The sequence below is a fragment of the Anastrepha ludens genome, chromosome X (assembly GCF_028408465.1).
Source record: "Anastrepha ludens isolate Willacy chromosome X, idAnaLude1.1, whole genome shotgun sequence".
NCBI classification, from domain to species: Eukaryota; Metazoa; Arthropoda; class Insecta; order Diptera; family Tephritidae; genus Anastrepha; species Anastrepha ludens.
This window is the reverse complement of record NC_071503.1, coordinates 33,043,254-33,051,639: the sequence shown is the minus strand read 5'-3', so window position 1 is coordinate 33,051,639 and position 8,386 is coordinate 33,043,254. Positions and strand designations below refer to the sequence as shown.

The 8,386-nt window shown below is 39.7% G+C and overlaps 1 pseudogene; it reads right to left on the bottom strand.

Annotated features, from left to right (window-relative positions):
• Positions 1 to 7,070: 7,070 nt before the first annotated feature.
• LOC128869908 (uncharacterized) lies at positions 7,071 to 7,959 on the bottom strand (annotated as a pseudogene).
• Between the last annotated feature and the right edge of the window lie 427 nt (positions 7,960 to 8,386).

Sequence of the window (8,386 nt, the reverse complement as noted above, 5' to 3'; positions counted from 1 at the left end):
AATTTACAATCTTAATGCAAGTATTGCATTTTTCATTCTTTGGAAAGAATTGCCCAATTAGTGCCTGCAGGTCATTGTTCTGTTATTTGCATTTCCGGCACGCTTAAGAAATAAATTGCTTACCTAATGTCTACGACTTGTTTGTCTTATTAAATTAACAATTAAGTAAAAGCAGCAAAAGCAAAGGAAAAAGAGAAAATAAATGTAGCGCGTGTTAACTTGCATTATTGTTTTTCATATACAAATGTACATACATACATATGTATGTAAATGCTGTCGAATACATAAACTATAAATTGACATACAATATAAAATAAGTGTTGATTTATCTTAAACCGTTCTTTTTTTCTGAATGCAAATACCTCCTATTCACATGAACATACATATTATGTACTTATGTATATTATCATATACCATCATTTATTTACATATAAAGTATACGTTCATTTATGTACATATGTGTGTAATGAAAAACTTCATGAATTACTTTCAGAACTTTATTAAAATTTATTCGCGTCGCGCGCATGCACAAAACCTTTTGTTCACAACGCAGGCGCAGAAATAAACGCTCTGCGTATTTATCCTCCCCACGTGACTCGCCATCAATTCTCGATGCAAATTTTTTTTGTTTTTTCGTTTTTAAATTTTTTTTTTTAATGTAATCGTAAAAAAGTGTGTAATAAATTTTATGTATCCGCTTATCATTTCAAAAGTAACAAAATGGTAAAAAAATAAGCAGTCGAAGAAATAAACGCACCGCCTATTTTTCCTCGCCACATGTTAGACTCGAGTTCAATTCCCGGCGCAAACTTTTTTTATAAATTTTTTTTTTTAAATCGTTTTTTTTTTAATGTAATTGAAAAAAAAATTATGTAATAAATTTTACGTATTCGCTTATTATTTCAAAAATACGAAAATAGTAAAAATTTAATTGGTTTAATGTCGAGGTGAGAAATGTGTTGTGTGTTGAGGTGAAAGATGTGTGGTGTTCCTAATTTTTGTGTGGGCAAAAGTCAGTGAGGTGTCTATAAACTCGGTGTGCTAAATTCCCTTACTTCAAATCTTTCAAATCTCAATTGTACTAAAAAAAGCTCACAGTAACATTTGCACCTTCTCATTGCATTAACATTCTCTGCTGATAGTGTGTTTATCTATGAGCATTTTACAAGTTGCTAAAGGTATAGGTATGTTCGCTTTGACTGGTTGGACCGGTAATGTGGTACCCAATCTCGCTAGTTCATCTGCTTTGCAGTTGCCTTCTATGTCTCTATGACAAGGCACTCAGAGCAGGTTTATTATAAAGTACTGTGATAGTTTTGTCGAAACGTCGATACATTCTTTTACTGTCTTCGAGTTAATATTAGGCGATTTTAAAGCTTTCAGGCTACCGCCGTAGCCGAATGGGTTGGTGCGTGACTACCATTCGGAATGCACAGCGAGAAGGTAGGTTCGAATCTCGGTGAAACACCAAATTAAGAAAAGCATTTTTCTAATAGCGGTCGCCCCTCGGCAGGCAATGGCAAACATCCGAGTGTATTTCTGCCATGAAAAAGCTCCTCATAAAAATATATGCCGTTCGGAGTCGGCTTGAAATTGTAGGTCCCTCCATTTGTGGAGCAAAATCAAGACACACACCAAAAATAGGCGGAGGAGCTCGCCAAACACCCGAAAAGGGTGTACGCGCCAAATATATATATATATATATATATATATAGGGGTATTTGTCTAGTATTCTAGCGTGATCCCTTCTGTTAATGGCTAGGTTAGAAGATTCTCTTAACCTAAGTGCCGATTTCGCTGCCCGCTGTTTGCTCTAGGCCTCAATCGGGAATAAGTGCAGCATAACATTCATCGCTGCCGTGGGCGTAGTCCTTAGTGCCCCGCTTATGCAGAGACTAGCGCCCCTTTGAATACTTTCTAGGCGTTTTACTGTTGTTCTTTTCTCGAGTGTTGGCCACCAGAATAAGACACCGTATGTCATGATAGGCCGTACCACCGCTATATATAGCCAGTGTACTATTTTTGGGGTTAGGCCCCATTTTGCCCCACAATTCTCTTTTTACTCTATCATTAATCCTTTGTTTTCATGAGAGCTTCCTATCTAATACTAGTCCTAGGTAGCTCGCCTCTTCCCCAATTGACAGAGTGATTCCTTCAAGGGTAGGGGGCTTAGAACAGGCATCGTCTATTTCCTGGTGAAAATGATTAGTTCTGTTTTGTTGGGATTTACCCCAAGACCACCGCATTATGTAGCAGAGGGTATCTGGGAATTTCCCTCTAATTAGTATTGCAACATCGTCTTCGTATTCCACTACGTGTATCCTCCTTTCTTTTACATTCTTCAAGAATTGATTCATTGCCAGAATCCACAGCAGAGGAGAAAGTACACCGCCCTGAGGGGTTTCCCTCTTGACAGATCTGCGTATCGTCGAGGGGCCCAACGTCGAAATTACGAACCTGCCTAATAGCAACTGTTCTGTGAATATCACAAGGCCCTCGGCGACACTCAAGCCAGTCAGCGCGCTTGTTATGACCTCCGCTAGGATGTTGTTCAAAGCGCCTTCTATGTCTAGGAAGGTTACTAAAGAATATTCTTTGTTCTCTATTGATTTCTCTATCTCTGAAACAAGTGAGTTTAATGCTGTCTCTGTGGATCTACCTTTAGAGTATGCATGTTGTGATCTCGCGAGTAGCGACGGTGCCACGTTTTCCCTTACAAAAGCGTCTATTAATCGCTCTAACGTCTTTAATAGAAATGAGGAAAGGCTAATAGGTCTGAAGTCTTTAGGTTTCGTATACGAGCTCCTACCCGCCTTTGGTATGAAAACCACCCTGACTTCCTTCCACCTTAGGGGGACGTAGTTTAGTCGTAATGTTGCTCTGAATATGGTTATCAGCTATTTCATAATCAAATGACTAGCATGATGAATATAATCACACAACTGGTCACCAAATTCGATGGATAAGCAAAGTAAAATGACAATAGCCTTATGGAATGCAAACGGTCTAAACCAACATATTCTTGAAACTAAAACTTTTATTGACCAATACAACATTGACATACTATTGGTGTCAGAAACTCATTTTAATGACAAAAGCTACGTTAGTATTACCGGCTACAAAATAATATACACCAATCACCCTGACAACAGAGCACACGGCGGAACAGCTATCATACTGAGACAAAAGATTATGTTTAACAAAATGGAAGAATATCAAATGGGTCATCTGCAAGCAACGACGATACAAATAAATGACACTCTTGGCCAGCTTACCATATCAGTTGCTTACTGCTCTCCGAAACACAACAGCAAACAACACAATACGCTAACTGCCTTGAAACACTTGGAAGTAGATTTATTGCCGGAGGAGATTATAACGCAAAAAATATGATGTGGGGTTCAAGATTAACAAACACGAAATTAAAAGCATTACTTGACGCCATCAGAGCGCGTAATTGTAATTATATAAGTACCGGAGAACCCACTTACTGGCCCTCTGACATTAAGAAAGTACCTCACTTACTTGACTTTTTTATCATGAAAGCAATTAATCCAAACGTACTGACAATTGAATCTTGTCTTGAGCTCTCTTCTGATCACTCGCCAATTATACTAAGAACCCAACAACCACCGCACCAAAACTTAAATCCACCACTTTACAATCATCGTACAGACTGGAATGCGTTAACTGAGCTTTTGGAATCATATTTAGACACAAAAGTATCTTTGAAAACAGGCGATGAAATTGAGACAGCTATAACTTTTTTAAACGACAAAACTATTAAGGCAGTTAGTAAACCTACACCCTCTTCACGAACTAAAGTAAAGAATGACTACATACCTGATACGATAAAATAGAAACTAAAACAAAGAAGAAAGCTAAGGAAGAAATGGCAGACAACAAGATTTCCAGGCTACAAGAAAAAGCTAAACAAATTGGGAAAAGATATAAGAGACCTCCTTCAAAAGAAAAAAGACAAAAAACTTAGCAATTATCTCAAAAATATTGACGCAATAAAATCCTCAAACTACACACTTTGGAAGGCGACGAAAAAAGTGGTGGGCGCCACAATACATTTACCACCAATAAAAACAACTAAAGGGAAATGGGCCCGAGCCACTTCAGAAAACGCAACGGTCTTAGCGCAACATTTTAAAGATACTTTTCAAAATAATAATAACGACATAAATCTCACTTATGCAGCAAACGAGAATAAGAAGCAAATTAAAAAAATCACACTTACGGAGATAAAACAATTAATAAAAACTCTAAAGAACAATAAATCGTCAGGATACCATCAAATTTCGGGAACAATTATGAAGCATATGCCTGACAAGGCGATAATCTATCTAAGAAATATTTTCAACGCTGAGATAAGTCTCAAATATTTCCCTAGTACCTGGAAAGTAGCTGAAGTTATAGCGATCCCGAAACCTAACAAAAACGCTATACTAGCGACATCATATCGACCAATCTACTACCGACAATATCAAAAATTTTTGAAAAAATATTATTTGACCAGATAAATCCTATTAAAAAAGCGTGAATCTGATACCCCAACACCAATTTGGATTTAGGAATAACCATTCAACAATCCAACAGATTCATAGAGTAGTTCACAAAATTAATGATGACCTGAATAAAAAAAGAGTATGCATGTCCATATACCTCGACGTAGCTAAAGCTTTTGACAAAGTGTGGCACCCTGGGTTACTCCATAAATTAAAAACACAACTACCTAATGACTTTTACCTTATGCCTAAGAGTTACATCCAAGACAGGAAATTCTATGTTAAATATAACGACGCATGTTCAGACATTCAACCTATGAACGCAGGCATTCCCCAAGGCAGTGTCTTAGGACCAACATTGTATCTATTTTACACGGCTGATCTACCGGAACCGAAGTCAGAAAACAGCATGATTGCAACATTTGCGGATGACACAGTCCTCATGCTATCTCATAAAGATATAAAAGTCGCAAAACAAAATTTACAAAACGAATTAAATATGACATTAAACTGGTTAAAAAAATGGAACATCGAAATTAACGCTGACAAAACAATACAAGTAAACTACACAAACCGAAGGACAACCATTGAACCAGTTCGCGCTGGTAATTCCGACGTGCATATTGACACCAAAGCGAAATATCTGGGTATTACGATCGACTCGAAATTAAACTGCCAGGAGCATATAAAGAAAAAGCGAAATGAAGTTAAAAATCGTTTTAAGAAATTGTACTGGCTACTTGGACCTCAGTCCAATCTATCATTTGAATTGAATTGAGATTTGAGACACTGCTGCAAAAAGTAATGTAAGTATACTTCAACGAGTCCAGTCTAAAATACTTAGGACCTTAACTAATGCACCTTGGTACATACCAAACGCAGATATTCATCGCGACCTTGATATCGATACTATTGATGAAACAATACAAAGCGCTAGCAGAAGACACATAAATAGATTATTAACACACACAAATCCTATGATGAGAAGACTACCAAATAAAGAAAAATGTACCCAAAGGCGGCTTAACCGTCAAACACCAACAGATCTTGCAAAATCCATGTTATCAATTGTCAACTAATCGTATAAGTCATTGTTTGTTAACCACTTGTCTTTAAATAATATGTATATTTCTTCTATATGAGCTTGGGGGCATAAGCCCTTCAATATCACTCCCATTCCATTTTTTTTTAAATCAAATTACTTATTGTCTAACGACAGGTGTAATATTTTATGGAAGAAATAAAAAAAAAAACAAAAAAAATTTCATAATGTTGCCCAATGTCTTTTGTAGTTGTGCAAGGATTATTCCATCTGGTCCCGGTGTTTTGTAAAGTTGAAAGTTTTCTACAGCCCAAGTTATCTTGGCTTCTGTGACTATGTTGAGGATGTCGGAACCAAGTACCGCATCCGAAGTTGGAATATAGGCGGTTATCGCTTCCTCTAAATTACCTGGGAAGTGAGTATTTAGTAATAAGTCTAATGATTTTTCGCTGGATTCTGTCCAGCTGTAGTCTGGCTTCTGAAGATACCCTATGGGTTGAGCAGACTTGGTTAGGATTTTTCTCAGTCGAGATGCCCCTACCGTAGTCTCGATCTCCCCACAAAAAGTTCTCCATGAAGACCTTTTTGCTTTCCTTACTTCTTTCTTATATATTTGAATTGTTTCCTGCAATTCTTTTGTAGCTTTTTCAGTTCGTGTGACCACCAGGGTGGCTTTTTCTTCCCTCTATGCCTAGCTGGTGCACAAGCCGAGTGCAGGGCTTGGTAGTAGCACTTATTTAGTCTATTGACTATGTTATCTAATGTCTCCATGCTAGAAGGGTTGAAAGGGGGATCCATGGGCAGACGTTTTCTAGTTCTTGAGAGTATCTTATCCAGTCTGTTTTCCTATGGTTCCTGAATTTTAGTGCTTTAGGATGAATGACCTCTTCCTGGAGCGTGCATTCTATATATCTGTGATCAGAGAATGAATGTGTATTGGGTACCCTCCAATTTACTATTCTATCTATAAGGGAGCCTGTAACTAACGTAATATTAAGAACTTCCTGACGATTACGTACAATAAAGGTAGGCTCATTACCGCGATTGCAGAGCAATAATTTGGTTCCCATAAATAAATTAAAGAGTGACTCACCTCGCTCGTTAATATTGTATTTGAACTACCCCAGGTAGTGTGATGGGCGTTTGCGTCGCCTTCCATTAGTAGTTTGTGGCCGTGAGCTTCGCTGTCCAGTATCAGCTCTTTTAGCAGGTTCGACGGTACTGGATCTCCGTGTGCCATATAAAAAGACGATAGCCGGTACTTGTTACTATCTGTCTCCCAGCTTATCGTAGTTGTGTCTACATTGCTATATTTGTGGATCATAAATGTGGTTAGTTCTGTTTTTGCCATAATACAAGACCTTGATTTGCCTTCACAGTCCGCTGTGTATAGCCTATATTTCGGTGTCCTCAATCCGCAGATGCGCCCTCCATTGATCCATGGCTCCTGAATGAGGACAAAATCAGGGTTGCCTGCTGCCATGCGATAAATTAGGGCTTGCGATGCTAGCTTGCTATGATGAAGGTTTATTTGAAGGAGACGCATTCTTTGCACTCTCATCTTCTTGTGACTCGCTCAGGAGCTCTCTTTCTGAGTACGTTGTACTCGAACCAGCTGGAAGCCCAGTTGTCGTACTAGTACTCATTTTCTTAAATCTAGCTGTGAGCTCAGAGCCTGATGAACAGTACCCTTCCCAGTCGATGCTGTCGACGTCGCTTGAGGACTCCATAGGATCTTCCTCAGCGTCGTTAGCTTCAACCTCTGAGGCCAATTGATCGATGGCATCGGTATATAGGTTCTGACTCTCACTTTGCCTAAACCGTAGTTTATTATACCTTCGCTTTTCGCCAAAGGTTCTAGCGAGTCGTTTGTAAGCAATAGCATTACCTGCGTTGTGGCACGTTTCGTCACCACACCGTCTACTGTAACAGTACTGTCAAAAGCCTTGACAAATTTCCAGCCCGCCGTTGGTAGGCCTGGATTGCATGCACTTATTATTTGCATGATTTTCTGTGGGTCGGAGAGGGTAGAGACCCAAACTCGTGCCCTCGGTCGAGGCGGGATATCTTTCTTGTCTACTACCACGAGCTTCGCTCCAGGGTAGACTTCCCCGATCCTCGCTATTGTTGCTTTATATAGCTCTACCGACCTTTCGTCGTCGCAGGCTATCATTTTAATTTGGCCTTGATACCAACCAGCGTCAGTACATGATGGTGGCGGACCTGGATGGCTTAGTAGCACTTCCGCGAACGTTTTATTATGCGCTATGCCTCGGTTTTTCGGTCTTTTCGCTGACGGGTTGGCCTCTTCAGTCGACCTCTGTCTTTTGGTGGCAGCTGACGATGTGGTTGGCCTTTTGACTCATTTACGTCCTTCGTCAGCTCCTCCATTGTTGACGGCATTACGCCTCTCCAAGTACCCTGCTTTGGTTGGATCAGTGATACTTACTGTCTGCCATCTTCCGGCGAGAGCTCTGGCCTTGGTGCTACCTGTGGAAGTATCTTCCCCAGCTCTTCACGTAGCCACAGGATGTCGACTATTTGGGTTGGTTCCGACTGCCGCAGGAGGCGCCGATGTACTGGAGCCAGGCTTAACCTCAGTCCCAGTGCCAGTTTGATCTCAGTCGTCGTGGTGGCAGATTGAGAGCTCGTTTTAAACGTTGCTCGTTTCTCGGAGCTTACTGCCCCTTGTAATTTGTTTGTTTGTCTTTGTTTTAGTTTTTGTTGTTATTTAAGTTCATAGTTGGTCCCACGAGTGTCGGAGAAGATATGTCCACCTGTGCATAGCTTCGAACTACACAGGCAAGGTATCCGTAAGCTCACGTTAACG